Raw genomic sequence first — 13,745 nt, 5'->3', positions numbered from 1 at the left:
AATGACAACTCTTCTCAACCAATGTCCCTGCAAGGGATAGGAGACTTTATAAAGTCTTCTTGTACTTGAGCCAAATCTGCATTTAGATTCATGCTCTGTAAACAAGCTTTGTTTTGCTTTCCCACTCTAAAAACAATGGAAACATTTCTGTAAATGCTGAATTGCTAAGGAAATGCATTCTATTGATTTTTGATTTAAAACACAAGTGAAATATTCCCTTCCAATGGCTGAATGGTGCAACTCAGCCTCCCGGTGAGAAACCCTCTTTCCTAAAATGTGTCTCACAGAACTTGCTGCTTAACAACAGCAATTAAGCTCATTGTTACAAACAACAAAAATGAAACATTATCTCAGCAGTTGTAACAAAGATGAGAAAAACCCATGGGTCCACTTCCCTATGAAGACAGAATCTGTGAAGATGTACTTGCTTGAACTGCCACATTGAAGTCATCCCCATAAACTTAGTGCTTAAAATCATATGCACGGTGTCGAGTGCATCAGGCACACTTGGCAGGTTCAATATCTGCATGATTCCCTTCCCATTTTAATAATCTGCCACTTGCTACATTCATAAGAGATATTCTCAATATGATTCCTAATCCTACAGCAACACTTCAAATCACGAAGGTCACAGTAAGGGCAGAATTATGATGAAAAGTGTCACAAAGAGCCAAAGAAAGTCTGCTCTTTTTCTTGGTGGACCTCCTTTAGCTAAAGAAATTGTATTTAGAATAGAATAGAATAGAATAGAATAGAATAGAATAGAATAGAATAGAATAGAATAGAATAGACCAGGTTGGAAGAGACCTTCAAGATCATCACGTCCAACCCCTCAAAAAATCCAACCCACTTAAACAACTAACCCATGGCACCAAGCACCCCATCAAGTCTCCTCCTGAAAACCTCCAATGACGGCGACTCCACCACCTCCCCAGGCAGCCCATTCCAATGGGCAATCACTCTCTCTGTATAGAACTTCTTCCTCACATCCAACCTAAACCTCCCCTGGCACAGCCTGAGACTGTGTCCTCTTGTTTTGGTGCTGGCTGCCTGGGAGAGGAGACCAACATCCATCTGTCTACAACCTCCCTTCAGGTAGTTGTAGAGAGCAACAAGGTCACCCCTGAGTCTCCTTTTCTCCAGGCTAAGCAACCCCAGCTCCCTCAGTCTTTCCTCACAGGGCTTGTGTTCCAAACCCCTCACCAACTTTGTTGCCCTTCTCTGGACTCATTCCAGCAAGTCAACCTCCTTCCCAAACTGAGGAGCCCAGAACTGGACACAGGACTCAAGGTGTGGCCTAACCAGCGCAGTGTACAGGGGCAGAATGACCTCCCTGCTCCTGCTGGCCACACTGTTCCTGATGAAGGCCAGGAAGCCCTTGGCCTTCTTGGCCCCCTGGGCACACTGCTGGCTCATGTTCAGCCTACCATTGACCAGCATCTCCAGGTCCCTCTCTGCCTGGCTGCTCTCCAGCCACTCTGACCCCAGCCTGTAGCTCTGCATGGGGTTGTTGTGGCCAATGTGCAGAACCCGGCACTTGGATGTGTTCAATCTCCTGCCCTTGGACTCTGCCCATCTGTCCAGCCTGTCGAGGTCCCTCTGCAGAGCCTCTCCACCCTCCAGCAGATCAACTCCTGCCCCCAGCTTGGTGTCATCTGCAAATTTACTGATGATGGACTCAATGCCCTCATGCAGATCATCAATAAAGATGTTAAAGAGCACAGGGCCCAGCACTGATCCTTGGGGCACACCACTGGTGACTGGCCGCCAGCTGGATGTGGCACCATTCACCACCACACTTTTGAAACATTTATGCACAAAAGAAAGGGTAATCAATTTTTATTATCACTATTTTTTGCTGTCACAAACTGGCTTCTTCCAGACCTTTGTTTTCCCTTATGATGTTTAGGATCTTGTTTGTAAAGCTCTGGATCAAACTGTGCAATTACACCTAGGACCACAAACAACTGTTCTTAGCAAACTGTACTGACACCATTCCAAATGCCAAATAAATGATGAAAGACTCAAATGTGTAACCAAGGAAAGAATAATAGAAAACAACTGCTAAGTGTTTGGAGTTTCTGCAAACACCCCATCGCGATTACGTCTCTATCAGTCCATTGGGGTGCTTGCGAGAGCAAGTTCTGGGGCAAGCAGGCTGTCAGCATAAGAGAGCTTTGAGGTAGAAAATGAAGTGTTACCAGCTCTGAGTAACTGCAGAGGGATTTGAAAAGTACTAAGCATTTCCAAGCCCCTGCTGCATTATTTAGTGACCAGTACATATCACGTTATTGATAGCTTGATGTTTAGCTGTCCTTCATGTGAACATCAAAATGGGCATGTGGCTTGGGTGGGGTTTTTTTTGGAATAAGCAATAATGATGAAGTTGTTCTGGTCCATTGTCTGAGGAGTAATCAGAGACTCTTAAGTCCTGCGGATAGCTCAGCTGTCATGCACATGGATCAGCCATGCTCAGGGAAAGCAGAGATTTCCAGGAATTGTGGAGTGAGAAAATGAAAGCACGCAGCTGTGGTGAAGCTGCAGATGTCGTGGGTGAGCGACACCCGGTTTCTCCAGCCTGAGGAAAGAGCCAAGAGCATAAACATCCCTCAGGGGAATGAATCAGTTCCTCCTCCTTGAAGTGTGCTCCCATATGCAAGCCACACAACACACAGCAGCCACGACCCGCACCACTGATGCCTTCTTTCAGAAAATGGAGCCCACCTGCACCCATGCTCTTGGGATGAGGTGAGGGAGGGGTCAAAAGGAAACCAGCAACATTGGCACTGATGTTGGACAGTCTGGTTTGATTTTCATTTTTTCAAGCATCATAAAACTCCTGAGCTTCATTTTACCTCAGTTGTTTGGGATTCTCTTGCTCCCAAGGCCACCAGCCTGGCTGCACTGTCAGCTGGGCACAAGGAGGTGTGTGGGAGGTAGCCATGCTCTGGTGAGGTACCAGCGAGCTGGAGAGGATAGCCAAACATCACAGGAAACCTCATCTTCCCAAGGTGCCACGACTTGTGACTTAGACAATCCCTGAAAACCATGAGCTGAGGCTGCTACTGACCAAGAAAGGGTGAAGCCCATTCTGTATAGACCTTGACCTTACAGCTGCAACCAAAGCAACTCCTTACACTCGTGTTGCTTCTGAATTGCTGGGCTGTGAAACTAAATGATCTGAAAGATTTCATTTGGAAAAAAGCAATTTTCATATATAAAAATATTAACAGGGTTACAGGAGTGAGCAAAACCACCACGAGATGGCAAGGCCCTGGGCCCTTCATGTCCACCACACAGAGAGCATCGGTTTAATAGGAGCATTAATCTCTGATCCATGTTTTAAGGCAGTCAATGAGGGCTCAGAACTCAGAGGTTACCGGAGTGATGAATGCTGATGTATTGTTTGGTTCACCCAGCCTCTGTCCTTGGCCTCCACATTATAAAAGAAGATGATGCAACTTCCAACATACCTCTAATGCTAACCTTGTCATCACTCCAGCACCACAAATGACCACAACATCTGTCTGAGAAGTGATGGGAAATACATGCCTATGTCATGAAAGGTGCAAGCTCTGAAGGCACTTTGTCACACAGGCCAGCACAGCACCCCAACAGGCCTTCAAAAAATGACCAGTCAGCAGGATCAGGGGAGTCCATTTCCTAAGCATCTGCTCAAGTACCTAACAGTCCACCTGGGTTTCCTCATGCAGCTTCCTCCAATGTAATGTTACTATTTGCTCTACCTTGCCAGACACCTCCATATCACTTCAAAATAATTCTTGTGCATCATAGGAACCAGACCTCTGCAGCAGGTTGGTTTTCACTGGCTGCAATGGGCATGTGGGAACTGCTTATCTGCAAGCACCACTACATCAGCTGAAAGCAAAGCAGCCAAGTGTATTTTACTCCCTGCGTATGCATGTGGTTGCTATCTCATTCCATAGGTCCTGATGATTAGGCTTCAGTGTTCCCTGCTGGATGAGCACCCCCTTAAGAAGCCAGCAAACCCCGGTGCAGCTATGTCAGCCTCTGACGGACTAGCAGAAGATGCCAGAGCTGTCAGTATGGTGAAGGCAAAAAGAGCTCTTCAGAAACCTGTGTCTTGATGCCTTTCACATGAATTTATTTGTCTACAAGTATGCAATAATTGCACCTCCATAGGTCTTGGCAAGGGGCTGCTGCCTTGAACAGCCACAGCACAGCCAAGACTGGCACCAAGGATAGTTGATTTTTCATGACATTGGAATGATTTGCTCTTTCAGGGAGTTTTTCTTCAGCATCTAGATATTCTGCACTGGGTTTCTTCTCCTCTTATTTTTTTTTCCCTTTGGTGAAAGACATAACTTAACCCATGCAGTTTTATCACATCTCACCAGGCTTGCTCAGTGTTCCTCCATGTCTGCACAGAATTTGTGCAACGTGACCCAGCACACACCAAACCTTAGACTGAAAAAAAACCATTTGAATCCTCTTAGTAGCAGTATACCACTTTAATGCCTAATTTCTGAGTTTCAGTCCTCTGCTTTGGCAGTGGTGGACAGACCTATAAACAGGATACATCCCATATCCTGGACTATATGGTGGCCAGCAAGTGGAGGGAAGTGATTCTGCTGCTCTGCACTGCTCTGGTGAGACCTCACCTGCAATGCTGTGTCCAGCTCTGCAGTTCTCAGCACAGGAAAGACATGGACTTGTCAGAGCAGGTCCAGAGCAGGCCACAAAAGTGATCAGAGGGACAGCTCTGCTGTGGGGATAGCCTGAGAGTTGGCACTGCTGGGTCTGGATAAGAGAAGGCTCTAGGGAGATCTTTTTGTGGCCTTTAAGCACTAAAAGAAGGCCTTTAAGAAAGACAGGGACAGTGTTTTTATCAAGGTCTGCTGCAAACAGACAAGGGGGTTTTAAACTAAAAGAAGGGAGATTAAGACAAGAACTAAGAGGGTGGCACAGTTTGCCCAGAGAGGTGGTTGATGCCCTGTCCCTGGAAACATTCCAGGTCTGGTTGGACAAGGTGGTGAGCAACCTGATGCAGTTAAAAATGTCCCTGCTCTTTGCAGAGAATTTGGACTAGGTGACCTTTAAATGTCCCTTCCAACTCAAACCATTCTATGACTCTATGATACTGGCAACTGAAAAGCACTGGCCAGAGAGCAGGGGAGGTGTGACTCAGTGTTTATGCCTGTTTTACAAGACCTGTGCAGCCCTGCACCTGCAAAGGTGATTACTCCCCTTAACAGTTTTAATCTGGCATGCAGCTCTTGCAACTGAGGGAATGGGACTGTGTAAGTCCCATGGTAAGTGGCACCCTACTATGCAAGTAGTACCTAGCAGCAAACCCCATCCCTCAGGGACTCTTAATTTAACTAATGGATGTCTCACTGTTTCACTGTTCCCTCTCCTGTGCTTCTTTCTACATCTACATGATGCTTCCAGTCCCAGAGGAAAAAGTGGGAGGAGATGACAGCAAGGAAATCAAGAGCTTAGTATAATACTACTACTGCTTACTATTATTATAATAATAAAATAAATATATAAATTAATATAACTTTAAAAAAATAAGACAAAACATACCATTACAGAAACCCATCATAAAAAAACCCCAACACCCCAAAATAAAAAAGACACCAGAAACAGGAAAAAGAAAGATTACTTCTCCCCTCTCCAAACACACACCTTGCTGAGGAGGGAACACACATACAGCTTGTCAAGAATCTGGCTTGCAAATCAAAGTTAATATTACAACACCCCCTCTTTAAATCATTCTCAGATCCATCTGTGTAATGGCTCCTCAAGTGTAATTCCCTATTAAGAGGCTTTATCTGGAGAGATAAGCAGCTGGTTCCCATGTCACTAATTGCTGTCTGCTGCGATTTTAAAACATCTGCACCATTGTGCTCTTCATTTTCATATTCTAATCACCCTGAAACTTGAAAAAGGTACATCACTGATTGTTTCTGCGGGTTAATTAGTACACAGTCTCCTTGTAGAGACAATTTAAAGGCAGTCAGAACCTCAATCAGCAAGTTTGTTTTAAAAATTAATAACATTGGAAGCGTCTGTGAAGACCGGCATCTGCAATGACACACCAGAATGTGCTCCTGGGACAGACCATCCTTTGTTATCTTCATATGCTGGATATAAAAGTTTAAGGGGAAAAAAAGAAAGAAAGAAAAAAAAAAAAGAGAAAGCTTTCCCAAATCAGCAGCGTCACTTGGAGTCCTGGGTAGTTCCTGCTTTTACCCCAAGGCCAGCGCTGCCTCCCCAGCAGGAATGAATCTTATCAAAATACCACATAATACCTATGTGGTCTATGAACCATAGACCACAGAATCAGCCAGGTTGGAAGAGACCTCTGAGATCATCAAGTCCAACCTGTCACTCAAACCATCTCATCAACTAAACCATGGCACCAAGGGCCTCATCCAGGCTCTTCTTAAACACCTCCAGGGATGGTGACTCCACTACCTCCCTGGGCAGCACATTCCAATGGCTAACAACTCTCTCGGTGAAGAACTTTCTCTTCACCTCCAGCTTAAACTTCCCCTGGCACAGCTTGAGACTGTGTCCTCTTGTTCTTGGGCTGGTTGCCTAGGAGAAGAGACCAACCCCCAGCTGGCTACAACCTCCCTTCAGGCAGCTGTAGAGAGCAAGAAGGTCTCCCCTGAGCCTCCTCTTCTCCAGGCTAAGCAACCCCAACTCCCTCAGCCTCTCCTCACAGGGCTGTGCTCCAGACCTCTCCCCAGCTTTGTTGCCCTTCTCTGGACACATTCAAGTGTCTCAATGTCCTCCTTAAACTGAGGGCCCCAGAACTGGACACAGGACTCAAGGTGTGGCCTAACCAGTGCTGAGCACAGGTCAGGATGACTTCCCTGCTCCTGCTGGCCACACTATTCCTGATGCAGGCCAGGATGACCATTGGCTCTCCTGGCCACCTGGGCTTCATGAACAGGAAGGCCATTCTTGGTACCAATTTTGGCAAGTGAGAATTGGCACCTCACTGAAAAGTCCTTGTCTGAAGCTGTGAATGCTTTCAAGAAGGTGGACATTTGTTCTCCTTGCCACCTTGGTTGGCTGGTTGCTGGGTCACCAGGTGTTGTCTCCAAGACATTCACAGAAAGAGATTAGCTCAGCATTCTGCTGTGGCAGTGATATTACATGCAAACTGGACCTTACTGAGCCAGCTCAGAGCAAAGGCAAGCCTTAATTCATACCTGCTTTGACTTAAGCTTACATTTGAAAGTACTTCAGACAAAGCTGGTATGTCTTTGGTCTCCAGCAAAGGTCATGAAGTTTTTCAAGACTGAATAAATCAATCTGGTGTCACTGAGGTTATGCAGAAAACGCAATGAACACCTCTCTTCCAAAAAATAAGTTCTCCTTCATGAGGAACTCTTAAACACTGTAGAAGCTCCAGGTTATTTGTTCCTCTTGAGGAAGCTTTCTCTTCTGTTTCTGCTTCCTAGACATGCATGGAAACATGTCACTGGAGAATAAAAACCCTTTGAGAGGAATTAGAAACCTGAGATTTCCAGCTCTGACACACGAACAAATAATCATGGTTTAGCTCATTCTTTTGCTCAAAACTGAACATTTCATCTTGTGTCTTAAAGGGATAGTTACAAACTGCTCAAAGACTCTAGCTAGAACTACAGGTTGGAGACAGCTCCTGTATTTCGGTGAGTACCCTGAGTCTTTCTGGGGCAGCATCCCTCTGCACATAGAAGACGCCAAGCAGACACCATATGCTGGGCAACTTAATTCTAGCCTGATGACTTACATTTTGAGCAGTCATTGATATGCAAGTTCATCAATTTATAGGAGGGATCTGTGATCAAGTCAGGTTAGTTCATAACAGCAAGTGTCTGAAATGGTTTCAGGAAGTCCTTTAGGTCCTTGGGGGAAAACCAGGGGAAGAGGGATAACCACCTGACAGATGATACTTGCTGGAAATGCAAACAGCATCTTCTGAGAGACCACACTGAGTCTGGTTCAGAGCTGATGTAGGTGCTTTAATTAAAATTAAAATGCTTACAGAAAATATGTTAGCAGACATTGATATAAAACTCATCATTACTGTCCCAAACAAGGGGGATGGTCCAGAGTAGTTTTTGTCATTTATCACTCCCAGATTTTATTCCTTCAACAGCACAAAGACCAAACACCACCACACTCACAGGAGTGAGAATCATTCATCAGACATTGAATGCCAGGCAGGAGTTAACAAGAAGCTTCAGTGAGACTACTTGAGAGCAAGACACAGCATGGGGTGGGAATGGGTTAATTAATAGCAAAGCATCTTCCTATTTGTATCCATTCACATGGACATTACAAACTGCCTTGCACAAATCAGAAGGATCTCCAATAAGGCTGCTTGAGATCCTTCCAGATCAGCACTCCCACTGTTACGCATCTCTGTCTTCCCTGTGATAGCTGTGGAATTCTGTCATCACAGAGGAGTCCAGGTTTGGGCATTAGAATTGAGAATACCTATCTGAAGCACTGATCCTTAGGAATAGACAAAGCAAGGCATGGAGGCTACTGAAGGGGCCAAGGATGCTCACATGTTTGAAAATTGTACCTTTTTCATGAATTCCTAGTAAAGAATGAGAGTCTAAAGTTATTCCAGATTAACTTGGATGCCACTGGATGCCTGGCACAGTATTTCAGTCTGCTGCTGGATTTCAGATACTTCCACCTTTCACATACAGAGATTGAGGCTTTTCTTTGGGCAAATTGCAACAGGTTGAGTTCATAAAGGGAAGATTTGGTGCTGCAGGCTCCTCTGCTATTTACTAGTTGCACAGACCCCTCTCTGCAAAGATATCATTTACCAAGCATTTAAACAACCCTGCTCTTTTCAGGGCTCTGTATTAAGCACCAGGTCTGGGAGAACTCTGAATAAGGATATTTCTGTCATCTCCAAAAAAACCTCATCACCACCAACACAACAATGCAATTTAAATATTGTGATTAAGCATAACACAGTTGACCACCTCGGTTTAGGCAGCTGGGAGAGAAGAACTGGGCACTGGTTAATGTGGATTACAATGGGACTCATACAATTTTGGCCATTCATCTGGTGAGATAACCCTGGTTCAGTTCCTGTTTGGCCTCAAGCCATTGCAAAGATTTTAAAGTGAGCTCTTCAGACATTAAAACCACGCAGCCAGGACTAGCAGAGCAAGGCACTTTTGCTAATCTGCATACTTTTGTTTGTCCAAAAGCACTGGTAATGAACTTAACAGCAGCAGTCATAGGAGACTTTATTATTCATGTATAAAACATACTTCCAACCCTTCAGAGGTGATATACTTCTGCACAGCTCAACTTGCTCTCCTAATCATGTAACTATGATGCACATCCAGGTTTCTATCTCATCCTGCTTTTCCACTTTGGTCTGTAGTTTTGCAATGCAGAGGGCAGTCTATCTGTACAGTGACTTGGCCAAAGTCAAACAGCAAAAGGATTCCAGGATGGACTAGGACCTGCAGACATGTGAGCAATAAAGGGTTCTGAAAGGTCTGTGGTGTTGTCCAGATGCTAATACTCCAGCACACCCCAGATCTCTAAATTGAAAATAAGAACATGAGAAGCTGTGCACTATGAGTTTTAAAACCCTGCAGTGCTGAATTTGTATTGAAAGATTTTTTTCACCCTTCACTTGTTATAGGAATTGCAGTGTTTCCCTGAATGCTTTTCTTAAACAAGGACCTTGGGGGGGGGGGATATAAATGACTTTTCCGACGAGGCCAGTGATTCTTTCCACTACAGTCAGATAATTTGATTATAAATTAAGTCCTTAAATGTCAAGGAGACGCTGAATTCACCTGAAAACAGGCATTTAGAGAAGCTCATCAAAGCTGTGAGCTCCAGTCACTTAGCTCATCATTCTTTTAGCATGCACTTCATTTGGCACTTACTGACCACCAGATAAATTCTTACAAAGCAACCCAAGTGCAGCTAAAGCCTGGGATGAAGTGTTGCATGTGCTTTAGCAAAACACCCAGGAATCTGCCAGAACATCTACCTGGCACAGCTGGGTTAAAGCTCATGAAAACTGGCAAGAGAGGTCAAGTATCCAGTGTCTTCCCACCTCTGAATCCTCTACCAGCAATCCAGAGACAGAATTGCCTGTCTTCAGTAAATTCACCCTGCAAAGATGAACTGAAGTGACCTGTGGCAAAACGTGGAAGGTACACTCCATTTGGAAATTCTGCCTAAAGAGGTCATACATGACAGATGTCTGCGCCCACTGAAACATCACTGCACTCTCTGGAAGCTAGCAAATGGTGTTGGGTGCGCCGTTCAGAGACAGGACAGGTATGAAACTCTCTCAAACGGATGGTCTCAAGAGCAGGCCAGATGTTTCTGTTTCTGAACTAGAGGTGGTATCCCTATGACATAGCTATTGATGATTTTAGTCCTCAAACAAAAAAGACACCCATCACAGCAAAACCACAAAGTTAACTTGAATGTTCTTCTGTAAGAACCATTCTCTGGAAACAGCTTCCTGCAAACAGTTCTTCCACCCTGATGCTCTTGCAGGCTTCCCACCACACCCATAGCAAAGGCCTTCCCAGGTTTCCAACCAGGCTAGCCAGAACATTTTTGAGCAACAACAACAAAAGGATAATGACCTAAGATACTTCTGTGGCAATGCTAGGTGAGGTGGTGATAAGTGCCACCACACTTATGGGGCATTCCTGTGCTTTTTCTGAACAACTTGTGTCTCTTCTCTGATGTTCATCCCCATCTCTCCTTCCTTGCCTTCCACCTCAGCTATGACAAAATCACCTTTACTAATAAACCTCTAGCTCAAAGAGCAGGTTTTATTTAGTGTTCTATAAACCCAGTCATTTCTCAGATCATAAAAGGGGCTTAACTGGACTGCCTCATTTTGCTGAAGTGAGTTTTCTGGTGGAGCAATTCTCTCTTCTAAATGCCAGAGTCCCCCACTACAAGTATTTATGTACCAAAATAAAATCCAATTTTCTGTATTTTATTAAGTGTGAATCTCCAGCAGAAATACATCTGGGAGCTGAACCTGAGATTTAATTGTCCCCTGATTGTATACTTTCAAGACTTTCTCAACTGTTTTCACAACAACAGTATCAGGCTAACTACAGTTTTATTAAGGCATTACTTAAAGGTCTTGACCAAGTTTAGGTTTGGCTTCTACACAGATAAATCACACCAGCACAGACCAGAAAAAGTGCAGGGAACAGTGGTCTAGAAGAGGACCACAAAGCACTCCAAGCAGTTTTGTACTTGAATGACGTCCCAGACTTTTGAGACCTTCTCATTTAAGCAATCAGGGGTAAAATTCAGCTTATGGAGCCCCCAGTCTTTCACTGATGAGGTTTGAACAGGCAGGTAGAATGCTTTTAAATACAAATTCAGACCTGGGGACCAGCACTCAAAAGGCAAAGCTTGTAGCTCTGTTGGGTCAGAACCTGCCTTATCCTGTGATGAAGATCTGGTCTGGAGAAACCCTCAAATTCTGTGATTTCAATGCAGAGGGGGCCCTTAGGAGTGGAGATAGTGAGCCCAGATGGAACACTGGTGTGGTACCACCTGCACTGTAGGATACTGACACTTTAATTGCCCTTGTTCCAGTAACTCACCTAAGTACATTTCTTTGCTCTATTCATGTTGATGAAGCAAAACCATTCCCAGCTCTGTTACTGCTTTCTCCTAAGTGCTGACTGAGTCCTCCAGCCGAGCAACTGCAACTACTGACACTGAAGATACAGTCCCCTCTCCAAGCAGCTTGTCACACAGGGTAAATCAGGAGCACACAGTACATCAAATTGGTCCATCTTCTCAAAATGTATCTTATTGTGTAGGACTGGCATGGAGAGAATTGGCAGAAGGTAAGTGTTTCCAAGAGCTACTTGAGGAGGGAGAGGGAAACTGGCTAAAGAAGAGGTGAACCCGATGTTATAAGCAGCTGAGAGACACATCAAAGGGACTAAAGATACATGGGGCCAGAAGTGCCACAGGTCTTATGCTCAGCACAAACACAGGGCGTGAAGCCAAAGCTAGAAAAACCAAAATGAGACAGATGGGCCACATTCTTATTAGAGGGTATACACGATAATGAGAGCAGCTTCTCACTGCCATAGACTCTGTTAACAGAAGTTTCTTCTAAATCAAGGCTGGCCACTTTGCTGACTGCTGTGCATTAGGGCATGACAGCTTTTGGACTTGTAATAGGGATACATTTAAGCAAATCCCCTGGTATGAGACATGCAGGAGGTTTGACTGAGTGATCACAAAAGCTCTCTCCAGCCCTAAAAATCCGTGACTATATATCTTCTCTATATCCCTCCTATGTTTAGTCTAACCTAGTGTTAAGTGATTCCAGCAATGTATCGTCAATGCCTTCCTGCGGGAGGCTAGATCCCAGACTAATAAATCTCCACATTTAGAGCTTCTTGTCTTTTCCTCTGGAATAATTTCCAACTCCAGACATACATCAGCTCTGGATTCATCCCTCAATTCCTCCTCATCCTCGGCACCAAAATAGTATTCCATATTTTTTACAACCTGTTTCACCTGCCACATTGCCTGCCCTTGAGCGCCCTGTCCCCCTGGCACAACAGAGCGCTCCAACTCCACAAGCCTGCTCTTCCCAGACAAAGGCAGTGTTGTACCACACATGGTTGTGCAAGTGCAAGTGATGCCAAATGCCACCAGCTCAATACACTTAGACAAAGGGTGATTCCTGTTTCCATTCCTCTGTGCTGGCTGAGCACGGACTTTCAAGAGGCACGTATGTGTGAAACACTCCTCCAGACCAACTCTGTACTCACCAAATGGCTGCAGGCTAGCTCTGTACTTTAAAAGCAGGTGCCAAGTCTGATACCTAATCTGGATCTGCTCATGGACATGGGTAAACCAGCATGAAATCAAAGCATCTTGGATCTGAAGACATGAGGAACTCTGGAGGCAGTTTTAGACAGTGGCTACTTTTTTCTTTCATTTTTTCCTTTGTCTCCCTGTTTTAAACATGAAAGAATGTACTATCTTGGGTTTTTTCTGGTTTAGATTTCTCAGCTGTTTTGTATGCTCTACTTCAGCCCCAAAACATCAGCTCCAATGCAAACCTCTGAACCATGGGGAGGAGTCTGCCTAAACTGAAATGTCAGACCTGGCCTTCCAAGGGCTGTTTGGGGGTTTTGGGGATGCAGGGGGAGCAGAGAAACCAGAAGTTAAATCTCAAACCGCTACTCAAGGAAGCTGTTCACGTTGAAGTCACTGATGTAAAGAGTGATGTAAGGGGGACTGAGCCCACCAGCAGTCAGTTTGTAGATGACACCAAGCTGGGGGCAGGAGTTGATCTGCTGGAGGGCAGAGAGGCTCTGCAGAGGGACCTCGACAGGCTGGACTGATGGGCAGAGTCCAAGGGCAGGAGACTGAACACATCCAAGTGCCGGGTGCTGCACATTGGCGACAGCAGCCCCAGGCAGTGCTACAGGCTGGGGTCAGAGTGGCTGAGAGCAGCCAGGCAGAGAGGGACCTGGGGGTGCTGGTTGATGGTAGGCTGAACATGAGCCTGCAGTGTGCCCAGGTGGCCAAGAAGGCCAATGGCATCCTGGCCTGCATCAGGAACAGTGTGGCCAGCAGGAGCAAGGAGGTCATTCTGCCCTGTGCTCAGCACTGGTTAGGCCACACCTTGAGTCCTGTGTCCAGTTCTGGGCTCCTCAGTTTACGAAAGATGTTGAGATGCTGGAAGGTGTCCA

General features: G+C 45.3%; 1 protein-coding gene across 4 annotated transcripts in view; it reads right to left on the bottom strand.

Moving 5' to 3' along the window:
- Positions 1–13,745, bottom strand: part of SETBP1 (SET binding protein 1) — a 310,605-nt gene that overhangs the window by 96,124 nt on the left and 200,736 nt on the right. The window lies entirely within an intron of this gene.

This window comes from Dryobates pubescens, chromosome Z (assembly GCF_014839835.1).
Source record: "Dryobates pubescens isolate bDryPub1 chromosome Z, bDryPub1.pri, whole genome shotgun sequence".
NCBI classification, from domain to species: Eukaryota; Metazoa; Chordata; class Aves; order Piciformes; family Picidae; genus Dryobates; species Dryobates pubescens.
Note: the sequence above shows the minus strand (reverse complement) of the source record. Positions and strands in the feature narration are given on the sequence as shown.